General features: G+C 33.0%; 1 protein-coding gene across 6 annotated transcripts in view; it reads left to right on the forward strand.

Annotated features, from left to right (window-relative positions):
* Positions 1-18,729, forward strand: part of rdgA (retinal degeneration A) — a 1,310,388-nt gene that overhangs the window by 376,266 nt on the left and 915,393 nt on the right. The window lies entirely within an intron of this gene.

Raw genomic sequence — 18,729 nt, forward strand, 5'->3', positions numbered from 1 at the left:
TTAGTTCTATAGGTGGACGCCTTTTCGATATATCGCCATAAAGGTGGACCAGGGTGACTCTATAATGTGTTTGTACAATATGGGTATCAAACGAAAGGTATTAATAAGAATTTTAAAAGGGAGTGGTGGTAGTTGTATATGTGAAGGCGTTTTCGAGATATCGACCAAAATGTGGACCAGGGTGACCCAGAACATCATCTGTCGGGTAACGCTAATTTATTTATATATGTAATACCACGAACAGTATTCCTGCCATGATTCCAAGGGCTTTTGATTTCGCCCTGCAAAACTTTTTCATTTTCTTCTACTTAATATGGTAGGTGTCACACCTATTTTACAAAGTTTTTTTCTAAAGTTATATGTTGCGTCAATAAACCAATGCAATTACCATGTTTTAACCCTTTTTTCGTATTTGGTATAGAATTATGGCACTTTTTTCATTTTTCGTAATTTTCGATATCGAATATGTGGGCGTGGTCATGGTCAGATTTCGGCCATTTCTTATACCAATAGAAAGTGAGTTCAGATAATTATGTGAACTGAGTTTAGTAAATATATATCGATTTTTGCTCAAGTTATCGTGTTAATGGCCGAGCGGAAGGACAGACGGTCGACTGTGTATAAAAACTGGGCGTGGCTTCAACCGATTTCGCCCTTTTTCACAGAAGACAGTTATCATCCTAGAATCTAAACCGCTACCAAATTTCACAAGGATTGGTAAATTTTTGTTCGACTTATGGCATTAAATGTATCCTAGACAAATCAAATGAAAAAGGGCGGAGCCACGCCCATTTTGAAATTTTCTTTTATTTTTGTATTTTGTTGCACCATATCATTACTGGAGTTGAATGTGGACATAATTTACTTATATACTGTAAAGATATTAAATTTTTTGTAAAAATTTCACTTAGAAAAAAAATTATTTAAAAAGTGGGCGTGGTCGTTCTCCGATTTTGCTAATTTTTATTAAGCATACATACTGTAATAGGAGTAACGTTCTTGCCAAATTTCATCATGATATCTTCAATGACTGCCAAATTACAGCTTGCAAAACTTCTAAATTACCTTCTTTTAAAAGGTGGTGATGCCACGCCCATTGTCCAAAATTTTACTTCTTTTCTATTCTGCGTCATAAGTTCAACCCACCTGCCAAGTTTCATCGCTTTATACCTCTTTGGCATTCGCATTATCGCAATTATTCGATTTTTCGAAATTTTCGATATCGAAAAAGTGGGCGTGGTTATAGTCCGATATCGTTCATTTTAAATAGCGATCTGAGATGAGCGCCCAGGAACTTACGCACCAAATTTCGTCAAGATACCTCAAAATTTACTCAAGTTATCGTGTTAACGGGCAGACGGACGGACGGACGGACGGACATGGCTTAATCAAATTTTTTTTCGATACTGATGATTTTGATATATGGAAGTCTATATCTATCTCGATTCCCTTATACCTGTACAACCAACCCTTATCCAATCAAAGTTAATATACTCTGTGAGCTCTGCTCAATAGAGTATAAAAAAACTTAATGATCTCATTTCACCTACTAATGAAATCGTAAATTTTTTGCTTTCACACGGAAGTAACTGTTCGATTAGTATGAAAGATGAGACAGACAATCATGGCGGAACGATACAAGGTGGGAGCATGGTGACATACCTACAAACAAAAAAAATTCCATGTATTTGTAAATTCAATGGACAAATGTCAAAATCGTACTGCGCCGGTAGTTGATGTATCAAATCAAATAAAAAAGGCTATAATCAGCTGTTCGATGCGGCCAACTTGTATCGTTCCGCCATGCAGACAATGACATTTGCTTTGACAAGTGACATTTTTAAGCACTGAACACACCAAAAACTAAGAAGCGGAAACGGAAGCGGAACGCTGCCAACATAGTTGCATTGTGCTTTTGACTTCATTAGGCATTCGATTAGCTACTAATGAAATAATAATAGATTCGAATTTTGTAGGGAAGATTGAGATCAATAAGAGTCTTAATGTAGAAAAATGCCTTTATTATTCAATAAGCCGTCTGTGTGAAAATAGCATTAAACGTCTACTCATCTTTCATATTCCTAAATCTTATGAGCTTAAGACCATTTCTATAGAAATTAGGGGTGGGACTATTCGAATAAAAATTATTCGAATAATAAACTCTTTTATTCGCCAGTGCGTACGATTCGAATACTTCGAATAGTAAAATAAAAAAAATTCTGTTTATCTTACGCTCATCGCTTGTACATATGAGCATGCAGATGTATGTATACATACATATATTTATGTGTGTATAGATGCATATGTGCATATATTTTTGTTTGTTTGGGGTTGCTTTGTCAATATTCATTTATTTAGTTATATTTACGTAACCAAAGTTGTTCTTGAGTCTTAAGCTAGAAATATCGGGGTCGTTATCCACTGTACTGATCATAGAACTTTGTTTATTAGTAAACAAGTGTGTACAGAAATGTACATGTATTTGAATAAGATTAATATGGTAGGGATTTTTGTTTGGCATGTACATACAGACGTATGTAAGTATATATGTTGTAAGTAAGTGGGATTTTTATTTCATATCACCCCTTGCGCAGTTTCTTGAATTTACATATCTACCTATGTATACCTATATAGAGGAACCCATATGCACTTGTATATGAATCTGATTTGAAAGGAATCTGCAAGAATACAACATGTACATATGTTAGAATATGCTTATATGCACATTTGGGTATTTATATTACAGCGTTTAACGCGTTCAAGGACAATCAAAACTTTAAGGAATGGCAAGAACAGACAGGCAGTCGTTTTTGAAACTAGGCCCTAGTTCGACTAGAATTTTGTTACGTTTAAAATGGATTGCTTCAAACTTTATTTTAGGAATTTTTTTTCCAAAGTTTTCAATTAAGTTAACATTGACTTTTGAATCATCAGACTTCGCAAAAAATGTTGACAATGACATGTAAAAATATTTTTTTAATCGTATCCAATTAGATGTTTATACAAACCAAAACATAGTACGCGCTATTCGAATAATAAAGAAAGGAATTCGAATAAATAGAAGCGAATAAACGAATAAAAAGTTCGAATAAATATTATTCGAATTATTTGAAACGAATAAATTTATTCGTTTATTCGAATATAATTCGAAAATAATCCCACCACTTATAGAAATATAGAAAGCGAGTTTAAATCGCTTTAAATAACAGCACCTATCTGGCTATATCTGGCATATCTGGTAAAGACTCGCCTTGAAACATATTTAATTTGTTATGAAAAAACGGTGAGGTGTATTGAACTTTTTTTTTCAGTTAAACAAACAGCTTCTGATCTACAAAATCAACAAATTTAAGACATTTATGTGTATTCCAGCTAAATATATAGGCTTTAATTAACATCTTTTGTTAAATGATATTAAGACATTAATTAGCTATAGACTTAAACATATATATCGTTCACATATTCTTAAATCTTAATGAGTTTAAGACGGTTTCTATAGAAATATAGAAAGCGAGTTTAAATCGCTTCAAATAACAGCAACTATCTGGTTATATCTGGTATATCTGGTAAAGACTCGCCTTGAAACCTATTTAATTTGTTATGAAAAAACGGTGAGGTGTATTGAACTTTTTTTTCAGTTAAACAAACAGCTTCTGATCTACCAAATCAACAAATTTAAGACATTTATGCGTATTCCAGCTTAAGACCAGTTAAGACCAGAAATATAGAAAGCGAGTTTAAATTGCTTCAAATAACAGCACATATCTGGTTATATCTGGTATATTTGGTAAAGACTCTCCTTGAAACCTATTTAATTTGTTATGAAAAAACGTTGAGGTGTATTGAACTTTTTTTTAGTTAAACAAACAGCTTCTGATCTACCAAATCAACAAATTTAAGACATTTATATGTATTCCAGCTAAATATATATGCTTTAATTAACATCTTTTGTTAAATGATATTAAGACATTAATTAGCTATAGACTTAAACATATATTCATCGTTAAAATATTCCTAAATCTTAATGAGTTTAAGACGGTTTCTATAGAAATATAGAAAGCGAGTTTAAATCGCTTCAAATAACAGCACATATCTGGTTATATCTGGTATATCTGGTAAAGACTCGCCTTGAAACCTATTTAATTTGTTATGAAAAAACGTTGAGGTGTATTGAACTTTTTTTTCAGTTAAACAAACAGCTTCTGATCTACCAAATCAACAAATTTAAGACATTTATACGTATTCCAGCTAAATATATAGGCTTTAATTAACATCTTTTGTTAAATGATATTAAGACATTAATTAGCATAGACTTAAACATATATTCATCGTTCACATATTCCTTAATCTTAATGAGTTTAAGACGGTTTCTATAGAAATGTAGAAAGCGAGTTTAAATCGCTTCAAATAACAGCACATATCTGGTTATATCTGGTATATCTGGTAAAGACTCGCCTTGAAACCTATTTAATTTGTTATGAAAAAACGGTGAGGTGTATTGAACTTTTTTTTCAGTTAAACAAACAGCTTCTGATCTACCAAATCAACAAATTTAAGACATTTATACGTATTCCAGCTAAATATATAGGCTTTAATTAACATCTTTTATTAAATGATATTAAGACATTAATTAGCTATAGACTTAAACATATGTATATTCATCGTTAAAATATTCATAAATCTTAATGAGTTTAAGACGGTTTCTATAGAAATATAGAAAGCGAGTTTAAATCGCTTCAAATAACAGCACATATCTGGTTATATCTGGTATATCTGGTAAGACTCGCCTTGAAACCAATTTAATTTGTTATGAAAGAACGGTGAGGTATATTGAACTTTTTTTCAGTTAAGCAAACAGCTTCTGATCTATCAAATTAACAAATTTAAGCATTTATACGTACTCCAGCTGAATATATGGGTTTTAATTAACATCTTTTGTTAAATGATAACAAGACATTAATTAGCTATGGAATTAAACGTCTATTCCTCATATAATGAGTTTACGACGGTTTCTATAAAGAAATATAGGAATTGAGTTTAAATCGCTTCAAATAAAAAAACCTTATTCCCCTTACCCATAATCTTCTTATTCTTAGATAGGCCTAACTCTCCCTTGCGCGCCTACCCTAGAGAGTTACAAACAACCATACATAGATGTGAAGCTAATATATGTAAGCTTGTTAAAAAGGTTCGAGTACTCATCATAAGAGTAATCATATATGTCGCACGTTTTATTGCAGGGATGCACCTTAACGTTAAGCTAATCGTTTATCAAAAAATTTCCACCGTTTCCGTTGAAACACTTCGAAATATTATCGATAAAGAAATTATCAAGATAAATTGTATCTCGTTTTTAACCGAAACGAAAAGCTTTCGTTAACGTTAACGTGATACTTTATGTTTGAATTGTGCTGGCAATGCTATAGCCATGGTGAAGCCGTAAGGTGGCAACAACGAGCGCACATACACACACAAACTCTATGTAATTTGTTTGTGTAATTCGTTGGTGGTAATGTCAAAAATACTCTGAGAAATGTTCGTACTGTCAAAATTCATGAGAAAAGTTGCAATCAGCTTGGATAATGCTTTCACCTTTAATGACTCCGCCATCAATCAGCTTTGCCAGCATAGTTTGAAATTAATAATCAACATAAACGATTTGATTTCGTTTTGATATGGCAGAAAACGAAACGAAATCATTTCGTTAATTTGACGATCTTAACGTTAATAAACGAAACGAAATGACTTCGTTTTGTTTATTAACGTTGATTATCGTAACGAAATGATATCGTTTCGTTGGTTAAGCATGCCTGTTTTATTGTAAACTGATTCAACATTGAATTCAAAATGTTGACTCTTTTAGATTTTTCGATATACCAGCATAACCAACGGAGAAGATAATGCTGACATTTATAGAATAAGCAAAAGTACCAAAATAGGGGACATATATGCCTTTAAATCTAATTTTTATAATGAAACTCTCTGAAAAAATAAAACTTTGTTTGCGTTTTCCCAACAAATTAAATTTGAATTACATCTGTTTGCAAAAAAACTTGCGATGAAAGAATCCTATATTACATAGAAGTATTATTATTCTTCTCAGCGGATTAGCAGCCACACTCCTCCAAGAAAGATACGCAAAAAATATATTTTAACTTAAACTTTTTAAGATTTAATCGGGGATTGCCCGTATTGCTTTAATTGTATGAAAACATTTATTTGAAGCAATTTTTACTTTTAAAATTTATTTAATAATTTGGGAAAATTTTAATCAACGTGACATCAGGACGGACAAGGTGACAGCTGTTTCGATTATACCACGATGCACAGTGGCGCCTCTGCCGTTAAAGCATGGCAAAAATCAAAAATCATGAAAGCGATCGCTAAATCTAATACATGTTTCTAATAGAGAATTTTCCTGGGATCAAGAATATACAACTTTTTTTCACAGAAAATTATAGTTTACCAGGTAGAGCCGTTCAAAGTTGACCAATTTTCAACATTATGAAAAATTTGAAATTTTTATTCTTTTTCGTTGTATTTAAAATGGTTTTGTGAGTAAAGAGGGCGGCCGGTTGTCGTTTTCTTGTATAGCTATTAAAGATAATTTAATTTAGGATTGAGACAAAAAAAAAATTGTCTTTTTTTGGTAAAAGTTGGCGGATATACCTGTTTTTCGAAATGCCTATTTTTAGGCCCTTTTTAAAACTTTGATGGAAAAAATAAAAAAATGTTAAAATATGTGGTCCGTCAAATTAACAGTAGTTATTTGTGAAATATTCAGTTATCTAAATTCAAAAATATATAATTCAGTACGGCGGTAAGGTCGTTTTTGTTATTGGAACTTGTTAACAACATACGTTTTTTTAGTTACGAATTGTATACCTGAAATTAAGTTTAATAATTTGAGTAGGTATATAAAGCTATCCATCATACAATGCACATTATCATTCGTCTTTTGGAGATTAAGGAACTAAGTATTCTCTTTACTTAAATAAAGTGAATAGTATTTCTAAATATTGTTCACAGTTTAATAGTTAGTCAGATACACTCGAAGACAATTCTAATAGGTATCTACAAAACTCGAAACTATTTGCGGTGTTTAAATCTACAAAGTCAAGACGGGACTTTGTTAAGGCTATTATGAGAGAATTAGCGAGTGAAACAAGCATTAAAGAAAAGGAAGGCCTGGAAGAAAAAATTGGTTTACAATATATTATGATAGAAAGAAAATAGAAGGACGTCTATCGTAACAATTCAAAATTTCTAAGTAAGCATGAAAAGTGGCTAGCTGACAAAACTTTTTTAGACGAAGAAACGCCTAGCACGTCAACCAATCCAACTAGAGGGAGACCAACAAAACCCATAGAAGAGTGTTCTACCTACACAAGGAAAATGAAGCTGTCTAATACCACAAAAGCTATGGCCACGACTCATCTTTCAGAAGCACTGGCTATTAAATATAAAAAAGACGAAGAAAACGTGAAATCTCATATAACAGAAGCAGTTGCGGTAGCAAGTCCAGTGCGACTGCTGGGGATCAAAAACAGCATTCACACGCCACCAAATTCCCTACCTAGGAAATACACTCCCGAAGAAGCTTTGGCGCTGTTTATAGATCTCGGTTTAACGAAGAAAAAATATATTATATTGCGTAAGTCATTATTGCAACGTAATGCCGATATTTTACCTGGATACAAAACAATTACTCAAGCCAAGAAAGAAGCAGTTCCTCTAAGTCCCAAAATAACCGAAGTATCAGCTGAAATTGAGCCACAGATAGTAATATGTTTATGGCTTCTATTATTCCATTACGACTAAAAGATGAAGCTTCAGAATATTGGAAAAATCCACGTCCGTCATCAACTATATTGGCCGCCCGATATTATTTAAATATGAGAAGGAATCTTCGGAACTCATAAAAGCTACACTGAGTTATATAAAAAATCAAATTGCCAAATTATAACCAACAATGATTGAAATTGAAGAGGGGAATGTCATTAAAATAAAGCAATGATTTTCTTCTAACAATGGTCAATGGAAAAGTTTTGAACTTAATAACAAATACGACATCTACAATGAAATGTCCAATTTGTAAGAAGAGCCAAAAGGACTTTGAATATCTTGATAATTCAATAACTGACGAACTAAATTATGAGTATGGAATATCTCCTTTGCATGCTAGGATAAATGTATGCAATTTGTTTTGAAGCTGGCTTATACACTACCACAACAAGGAGAAGTTTTCGACGACAATACAACATGTAAGGATAAACAAAACAGGAGAACAAAAATAATTCAGGTTGAATTCTATAAAGAGATTGGCCTTACAGTTGACTGTCCAAAGTATGGATACGGAAATACAAATGATGGTAACTCCTCAAGAAGATTTTTTGAAAACGATGAAGTGACTGCTCGCATAACAGGAGTTGATAGAGATATTGCGAAAATATTGAGAGTCATTTTAAATATTTTAAACTGCCATGAACCAGTTAATGGACCCAGATTTGGAGAATATGCATCTAAAACTACAGAGATGCTGCATCAAAAGTATCCTGAGAAGAAACTTACACCAACGGTACATAAAATTTTAGCACATGGAAAAGATTTAAAAGAGTAACAGTCCTTACCATTAGGAGAATTGTCTGAAGAAGCTCAAGAATCTAAGAACAAGGACTACAAAAGATATAGTTGTATGAACACCTGAAAAGTATCACGAGTTAGACAAAACGAAGACCTTTTCAACATGTTAGCTATCTCTTCTGATCTAGTCATATAATCTGTGAGGTATGTAAGAACACAAAAGGATCTTACAGATGCGTATAGCTCAGAAATGGTTGCTTTGTTAGATATATGACGATGACTATGTTAAGATAAAATAAGTTTCTCATTTCTTATCAAAACAATGAAAAACAGATTTACTAATCAATTTTGTTACTTTATTGAAAAATAAGATATCTATGTACAAGTTAATTTTTTATTTGAAATAAAAGAATTAATTAACTTAGTAATTTATAAATATATACTTTCGTTATTGTAAAGTTTATCAAATTTATTTTAAAGCTTAGGCATTTCGCCTTCAAACGAGTATTAAATTTTTATAGAAATCAATACGTCTATCGAGTTTGGTACAAATTGGTAAAGCGGTTACTAAGATCAAACTTTTTAGCATAAATGGGCAGTGCCACTCCCCTTTTCCAAAATTCGTTGGCTGTTTAATCTTGAGCTCAAATAAAATTTCATTGAACCACTTTCAATAACTTTTAGTTATTAATAAAATACATATTTGACTTGTAAATTAAAAAAAAAAAAAACATGTAAAATTTTACGATGAATTTTAAAGCACCTTGTTATTGTGGCACCAAAAACGGACATTGAGTTTTATAAGAGTATTGCCATTTAAAAGAAACAATACGTTTATCGATTTTGGTAGTTATTGATTACGTGACTACTTAGATACAACTTTTTATCATAAGTGGGCAGCGCCACGCTATCTTATCAAAATCATTAGTTTATCTTATTTAATGCTTAAATACATCATTATAAGACAAATCTCATTTTATTTTTTTATTTTTTACTAAAAACATTTTTTTTGCATTTTTCTAAAAATTTGCGAATTTGATGAATTTTTTTTAAGCACCTTGTATCTGTGACATTCTGAGCTTTCACACAATAAAACTTCAAGTAATTAGCTTTCATTTGCATTTTAAATTTTTACAATATCTTCATTGGTTCATAAGTTATGATTTTTGCAAAGAAAAAACTCAAAAGGCGCCACTGTGCGATGGTTGAAATTGTTACAAACGTATTCAGCAACGTCTTGCCTTAGTTGTTGTAAAGTTTTTCCCAATTGCCTTCTTTGCATATTTAATCTTTTATACGCTGTATACTTCGTATGTAATTATGTGTTAAAGTTATGCTTGTTGGTAAGGCGGTTTTCAAAGAAACTTGATATTGTTGCTGTTTTTGTTCTATTTTTAGAACTACAACGAATTAACCAATTTTGTCTTTTTGTATGAGTTAATTTGGGAATGCGTTTGTAACACTTTCAACCATCGTAGGAGTGCGGGTTCAAATCCCACTCACGGGAGACAAGATTTTGAAGAGATTTACATGGTATAATCGAAACAGCTGCCGCCTTGCCCGTCCTGTTGTCACGTTGTTTAAATTTTTCCCATATATATATATAAAATGGCGGCTACCGTGGTGTGATGGTAGCGTGCTCCGCCTACCACACCGGATGCCCTGGGTTCAAACCCCGAGCAAAGCAACCCATTTAGAAATAAGGTTTTTCAATTAGAAGAAAATTTTTCTAAGCGGGGTCGACCCTCGGCAGTGTTTGGCAAGCGCTCCGGGTGTATTTCTGCCATGAAAAGCTCTCAGTGAAAACTCATCTGCCTTGCAGATGCCGTTCGGAGTTGGCATAAAAATCATGTAGGTCCCGTCCGGCCAATTTGTAGTGAAAATCAAGAGGAGCACGACGCAAATTGGAAGAGAAGCTCGGCCTTAGATCTCTTTGGAGGTTATCGCGCCTTACATTTATTTTTTATTTATATATATAAAATTCAAATTATGTATGTATGTATGTCTGCAGGTATAAATCGAGTTGCGTCCTAAACGGATCGACCGATCACAACCAAATTTGCACAACCCACTAGAAAACTTCCAGGATGGTCATAGGCTAAAAATAATTTCGATATATAAAAGGAGCGTGGCACTGCCATACAAATGGGATCTTTGATACTGCATACTCATGCTAGAGCATTGAAATTCAGTAAGGAATTATATGAGCTCAATCCCTAACACCGCCAAGAAAATGTGGGGTGAGGGAGAAGGGGGCGTGGAACCTCCCATACAAATGGAATATATCATACTGCATATCTCTTGATGTAGTAATGTTAGGATAGTGAAAATTGGTAAGGACCTATATAACGTTAAGTCCTAACACCTCCAGTAAAATGTGAAATTGGGGAAAAGGGGGCGTGGCAACTTCTCTACAAATGGGATTTTTGAGAACTATAGCTGCCGTACAAACTTAGGTTATTTTAACAGCTGAAGATTGACTACAGAAATGAGATTGGCTGTTATTCCTTTTGGAAGTTTAGTAATCTGCCGCGGTTAAAATTTTTTGTCAACTTCAATCTACCTACATCTTCTATATCTATATAAAATTCAAAATTTCGAAAACAACAAAGTTTTCATACCAAGGATTCCATTAATACCGACAGATATACCTTTAAATTTTAATCGCCTCCATTTTCTTATTAGGTTGGCTTTCGCAATGTCTACCAATAAAGCTCAAGGACAGTGATTAGCTCTAGTAGGAGTCAATCTTACCAACTCATGTTTCACCCATGGCCAATTATACGTCGTCGGCTCCAGAGTTGACTCATCGAAAAATCTTTTTATTTATACTCCAAATAATATTAGAAAAAATACTGTATATCCTATGGTTTTCAGCAATACCTAAATTCGCAAATGCACAACGTTAAAATAAGTTCAAAATTTGTGTTATATATTTTTGCATATTTTTATAGAAAAGTGGGCTGAAGCCCACGGCCGTAAGCTAGTTTTTAAATAACTTATAAAATTAAAAATTGCTTCAAATAAATCTTTTCAGACATTTAAAGCAATACGGGCAATCCCCGATTAACCCATACAAATAGACAAAATTGTAGTTTTATAAATAGGTCAAAAACAGCAACAATACCAAATTTCTTTGGAAACCGCCTTATCAACAAGCATAACTTTAAAATATAATTACAAACGAAGTATGCAGTGTGTAAAAGATCAACTTTTTAATTTTGCCTGAAATACTTTTTGCTCATATTTTTGATACTGCAACGTGACGGCCACCGTGGTGTGATTGTAGCGTGCTTCGCCTACCACACCGTATGCCCTGGGTTCACACCCCAGGCAAAGCAATATCAAAATTTTATAAATAAGGTGTTTCAATTAGAAGAAAAATTTTCTAAGCGGGGTGGCCCTTCGGCAGTGTTTGGCAAGCGCTCCGAGTGTATTTCTGCCATGAAAAGCTCTCAGTGAAAATTCATCTGCTTTGCAAACGCCGTTCGGAGTCGGCACAAAACATGTAGGTCCCGTCCGGCCAATTTGTAGGGAGAATCAAGAGGAGCACGACGCAAATTTGAAGAGAAGCTCGGCCTTAGATCTCTTCGGGGGTTATCGCGCCTTACATTTATTTTTCGGCCAATACCGTTTAGACGGTTAAGCGCCAATTAAGTAAGTAAGAATTGGCTTGTATTATTAACTCTGATTAATTTAGATATAAAAGCGTATATAATTAATTCTGTCAAAATCCTTTATTTCCATTTACTTGTGTCATTCCGAGACAAACATCAGGGGACTTGAAGGGGTACAGTATGCAGATGTTCTTGGAAGCAAAGAATATTCAGTCTAGCCTTAGAGCTTAACACTCATGCAGGACGGCCTTAAACTTTGTATTACCGTGGTGCAAAAAAGACCTTAACAATAAAATGCATGTAGTAGCGGTATAAATGTCCTAAAAAGGGCATTCGTAACGAATGATAGATCTATTATGTCAGAAAAACTCTATAACATAGGCAATGAAAACACCAAGTTTACTTGGTTTCAAAACTTTCTTACTAATCGGTTTCAACAAACACTGATTGATTCTAGTATATCAGAAAAAATGTCAGTAACTAAATATTGGTGCTCTACAATGTTCAGTTCTAGTGACGCTACTCTTATATAAATGCCATAAATCCAGCATTACAATACTTCCGAAAAAAAACTGTTTGCCGATAATGCATTATTATCGATCAGTGATAAAGGTCTACCTGATTCGGTGGCTAAAATGCGGGAAGATCTTGATTCAAACAAATTGGAACTTAACGTTACGAATAAAGGTTTAATGAAGTTTAAAAGATAAAACGATAAAATATTGGGGTATTTATATTGACAATAGATTAAAATCTGATGAGCATATAAAATATATAGTAAGCCAAATTTCTATAAAATAAGATTGGGTTCATGAAATATTTTGCAAATATTTTTATTTATTTATTTATTTAATTAATTTATTTACAACTAAGACTTATTAGGATAATGTCTATTAGTGACTGCTCAAATACGTATCTTACATAATCCATTTTATCAGAGCAAAAGCTGCGTGCATTAAAATGAAAAATGTTAAGACCGTTCCACTGTTTGCATAATAACTCTAACATCAGCTTGTGGTTAACAGATATTTGAGAGAATTTCTTTTCAAGTGATTAACAAAGTGTTATCCAAAAGAAAAAAAGTAGTGACAAGCAATAGAATAATATATCAAGAGGAATAAGAAGAAGGTGATGGCAATTATAATTTTGCATTACATACAAATCAGAGGCGAGAAGAAGAGAACAATAAGAATAAGAGAAGCTTAAAAAGAAGAAAGAGAAGAGAAATTATGCCAACTTAATAACAAGATTGCAATAAACAACAGAACAAAAGTTAATTGATATACAATAACAATAATCTAAACTTTTTAAGCTGTGCCGACAATTTCGGCAATACTTCTTTTATCATTCACTCGAATCGCCGCTTCGCCGTCTCTTTTAGGAACGAACACTTGACCACGTAATGAGAACGCTGCTTTTAGATGTTTCTGCTTCTGTTTCTTTAAGCTGAGCAGCATAATGCATGATATCGCGGTTCGCTTTGGAGAGACTTTCAAATATGGGGATGTGTGTAGCAGTGTTGCCATTTTGGTGCTTTTGGAGACAGATCTAGGCCTTTTTTTGCGTTTAGCTCCAAAAATTCTGGTTTAGCCCTGTCTCTTTTTTTTGGCCCTCTTTAAAATGTTTGCCCCTTTTTGGCTCAAAATTTAACTCGGCAATACGTATTGTGAAATTTGTAATGGGTTTTATGTGTGTCGAGGTTTTATTTTATTTGTTTCGTTATGTATGATGTGGCAACTCGGTACTCAACTGATAACAAAAACTTTAATCGATAAACCGTGTCATGAGTTCGTATATTTATTTGCTTTTCAGCTTGTGCAACAGCATAGTGTCACCTTCTAACAGTTTCGCCCTTTAACTTCAGATTATACTAAATTTTTGTCTCCCGTACCTTATTTTCTTTATACTTTTGAAGAATATATACGAGTTAAAAAATAAGATAAATGTATAGACGAATTCATTGAAAGAATTATACGTAATACATACATATATGTCGCGATTTCATAATTAAATTAATAGAGCAACTAAGGCAATGCTTGTCGCATAATATAGAAATGCTTAGCAAAATAGATTTCTTTTCGGTTGAAAAAACATTGAGAATTTGAAACCTCAAAGGCTTTCATATTTCACAAATGAAAAAAAAAACAAGTATAGCACTGATGAAAGAATGAGATTACAAATCCAGTGGAAAAATATTTATCTCCAAAATTGGAAAAATGTGACTTCAACATTAAGTTTTTGCGTTGATATTAAACAGTATAATGCCAAGTTTGTCGATTTTGTGCTGCCGCTAAGTAATGCTGAAGTTGCAAGAACGTTTTAAAACATGAGTTTGGTTAAAAGCAAACTCAGAAACAAAATGAGTTTAGTTATGTTGAATTCGCCTCTGACAATAAGAAGTGGTCTTAAACGGCTGAATTAATGCTGTCATGACTTTGAAATAAATTGCGATTTCTTAAAATTAATGAACACAAAAAATATTTATGAGTATAGCAAAAATAATAATTCATCTTCTGAGCCAAATCATAGGTTCTAAGGCCCTTCAAACATATCTCGTCCCAACATAAATTTGAATATCGCACTCGTGTATTTTAATGGTGATTCGTAGACCCGTAGAACGTTGAAAATTGAATAAAAAAAAATTGGAAAAAATTTTAATTAATTTTCATCGGCCAACATTTTATACTTCTTACTTTTTAACGATACCTTACCACCAAATGGCAAAACAAAAGTTAAAAAAACATATTTTATTTATTTATTTGGATTTATTTATTTATTTATTTATTTATTTATTTAACAATAATTACACTAGTTGACAGTGATTTTGGGGTAGCTCTACTTGTAACCAAATTTGGTAGTACTCGGTACCCTGATAAAAACTGTAAACTTACTTATTTTAATGCTACGTACAGTTTTCTAGATAGGGTCAAGAACCCCTTTTTAAGGGGTTAAGGCATGTTTCTGTTTATTCTATCAACACAGTTTTGATGTCGTTGAAAAGAGTACATCTCGCCGCTTCTACAAGTATACAAGTTGTTAACATATCTTCATAAACGTCAGAGAAATTGCAAAAATAATGTGAAAATATCAACTTTTTGTTAAATTTTTTCATTTTTAATTACGGGTTTCTCGAATAATATGTCAACCAGTGCATATGTAAATTATTTTAGAACAATCTCCTATTAATTCTGTTTTCAAAGACATATAACTTTTTTATATTCGCGTAGATCTTGCTAATATATTCTATTTTAGTAAATTTTTACTGTGAAAAAAAAAGTTTTTTGTTATTTATTTTATTATTAACTTTTTTTTACATAAAAACTTTCGTTTACGTGATTTTCGTGAAAGAGGTATGGCAAGACAATCACGTTGCATTCCCCAGCAGTAGTCAGCCATCATATGCTGATCTCATCGGTTTTGGGACCTCTCTTCCATAGTACATGAAGAGAACGAGTCCTTTATCGTACAACAAACCGCGTAACAATTTATGTGAATTATAACAATTTATGTGAATTGTATGTTTTAAATAAAGACTAAGTTAGACATTTTAACGGAACAAATAACTTAAATAGAAAAATAGAAAAGAAAAGGGAAAGAAGCAGGGTTAGGGTTATACAGCAAATAGTGTGTTACGGTTTCTGAACATTTGGTGGTACGTTTAAATATTATGACTGTAAGAAAACTTTTAAGAATTTGCCTATAGTTGTTTTGGTTTAAAGAGTTTCTTACTGAAGTGGGAATTGAATTCCAGAGACGTATGGTGTTGACGAAAAACAGGCGAGTAGAGGGTATATGGTTAAAGTAGAGTAGAGGCCATACGGTTTTTTAATAAAAAAAATATAAAATGAACTATATAAACAGTATTATTTATATTTCATTTCATTTCATTTCACTTTGATTAAGTTTGATTTGAAATAAATGTGAAAACTAACATTGAAAAATATACATATACTTTTAGCAACGGGTTTTGGATTTTCTCGAAGAAACTTAGCTCTTTTTTTCTAGATTCTAGCCCCAAAGAAATTTTTTTCTGGCAACACTGGTGTGCAGTGCCGTCAACAGCAATATCGGTTAAAATGAGTGCTCTTTTTTTCTCTACATCTGAGCAAAATACAAAACACTAGTTTATAGAAGTAGAGTATATTGTCTCACAGTATTATTCATAGAAAGTGATAATCAGATCTTGTAATTACAGAAAATGCAAAAAAAAAAAACAACGGAAACTCCTATACGAGAGTTGATAGATGCAATGAATTGGTTGAGTATAAAACAGCACGTTTTTTTACTATCGCTATGTTACCGGTTTGTATCATCTTATTGCTCCCACATCGAATTTACATGCATTAACTGTTTACAATTGCCCGATATGAACTCAACTGCATAATTCCTTAGTATTGCTTTTTTCGATTCTATGGTAAATTTATTAGATATACCTGGATATATTTGTGGGGCTGAACAGGAAATGTGTATGAAAACTAAACCTACGAACATACGAAAACTAAATCGAAATTAAAATTTATGTCTCAACGTCAAAAACTGGACTGGAAAATAGAGTCATTTAAAAATAGCATTAGAAATGCTATAACGAAATGATTTTCTCGTTGAGTGTGTTAGCTTATTCATTCCGTTCGTCTCTATTTGTTATATTGTTGTAGTGTTGTCCTTGTTGATGGTCCTTTGTCGGATGCAGATCCGGTACGTTCCGGTAATAAGCACCATTAAGGTACTAGCCCGACTATCGGGAACGATTTAGTAAGACTACAAGAAACCTTCTAAGCCATTCCGCCGTCCCAGCCCCTATATCCATGAAAAAATTGGGGTCGTCAGAGCCTCGGCTGCTAAAGAATCAAGATACGTATATTCTAAACCCCCTAACCCGCTGGGGGTTGTGTGATGAAGTCTGAATTCGCGCTGAACCTGTCTCATAATCATATGCGTAATACACCGTAACGAGATTGAAACGCACTCCGCATTTATCCTCGTAATATGCAAAGAGGCGGATCACTTAAATTTATTTCGTTTTCAGATTCATATACATATGTGTTTCTTTTAAATACTGATATTTGAATAATAATTCCAAAATTATCCAAATCCATATTTCCAAAACATAATTTTGTTCAGGTGGCATTGATTTTTCAGAATTTGACAAAGTGTAAATTTTTGTACTTTTTTGGTAAGGGACGCGTCACAAGGATAAGGGTACGATCAATTGCAATATTGAATAAAAGTGTAGAAAATTTTAAATAAGAGCAAATATATAGATCTTTGTTGAATAGCTCAACTGATTCAAGAAAATACTGTGGCGAATATTAATTACACTAAGTGATACTCACACCACTAGTCTGATGCTAAGTAAATGAAGCCACAACATGTGTACGTACACGCAGCATAGAAGAGACACATGCATATATCTTATCTGAGATGCTCCCAAAAGTAGGCAATTATAATTGTGGAAGTATTACCACATATACACGCGCATATGAGAAGCTATACACATGCATCTGTAGTTATAATTTTATAGCAGTAACTAAGTAATTCTGGAAGCGCCTAGAAGTATGGGAACGAGAAATCACAGAGTATAAAAGGCAGCAACAGTAGAGGCACGACAATCAGTTTGATTTAAGCAAGCTTTCAATCAGCTGCGAAGTATAAGTGTTTATTGCGAAGTACTTTAATAAAGGCCATTTTGCATTATTGAATAGCGGAGTTATTTATTCAACAGTTTAGTGATTCGAACGTTAGTAGAAGGTTGCAAAGAAGAGGAATTGCACTAAATTCGTTACACAGTCATTGTCGAGACATCACACTGATCGGTCGACACCTACCACCGTGTTAATCGCGACAACCTTCCAAAAAGTAAAAGTGATTATCTCTTGTTCTACTCGTGAACCACACACACTCTTGTTGTAAACGGTTGTTAATAAAAGCAAAAAAGAAGCTCAAAATTGAGCAAAACAAAAAGAAAAGTAATGAACGAACCACCTGATGCTCAATCGAGCATCAAAAGAAGCCAACCGCTTATACAAACTAACAAAGAGAAAACATTAGACATCGCCTCTCCCGGACCTAAATTTCTAATTATCAACAGAATAGATTCCGAACAAACCTTAACATATGTGTCACCATTCCTATTAAAGAAAACAATAGACAGTGTATGTGGAGGAGAAATAGAAACTTGTAAAAAACTTCGAAACGGTACACTTCTAGTTAAAACAAAAACACAACAACAAGCTGAGAAACTTATTAAGCTATCAGCAATTAATGAAAATATAAGAGTCGAGGTTAGTGTGCACACATCGCTCAATTTTAGCAAAGGTGTCATTTACTCTAACGATCTCCGAGGAATAAGCGAAGAAGAAACTAAAAGCGAACTCCAACAACAAAATGTCATTGAAGTAAAAAAAAATTATGAAGAAGTCTAATGACATCCTAACGGAAACAGGCCTTATAATCCTAACTTTTTCCACCATAAACTTATCCGAACGCATCAATATAGGCTACCAATCAATAAACATAAGGCCCTACATTC

Source organism: Eurosta solidaginis, chromosome 4, assembly GCF_040869045.1.
Source record: "Eurosta solidaginis isolate ZX-2024a chromosome 4, ASM4086904v1, whole genome shotgun sequence".
Taxonomy (NCBI): domain Eukaryota; kingdom Metazoa; phylum Arthropoda; class Insecta; order Diptera; family Tephritidae; genus Eurosta; species Eurosta solidaginis.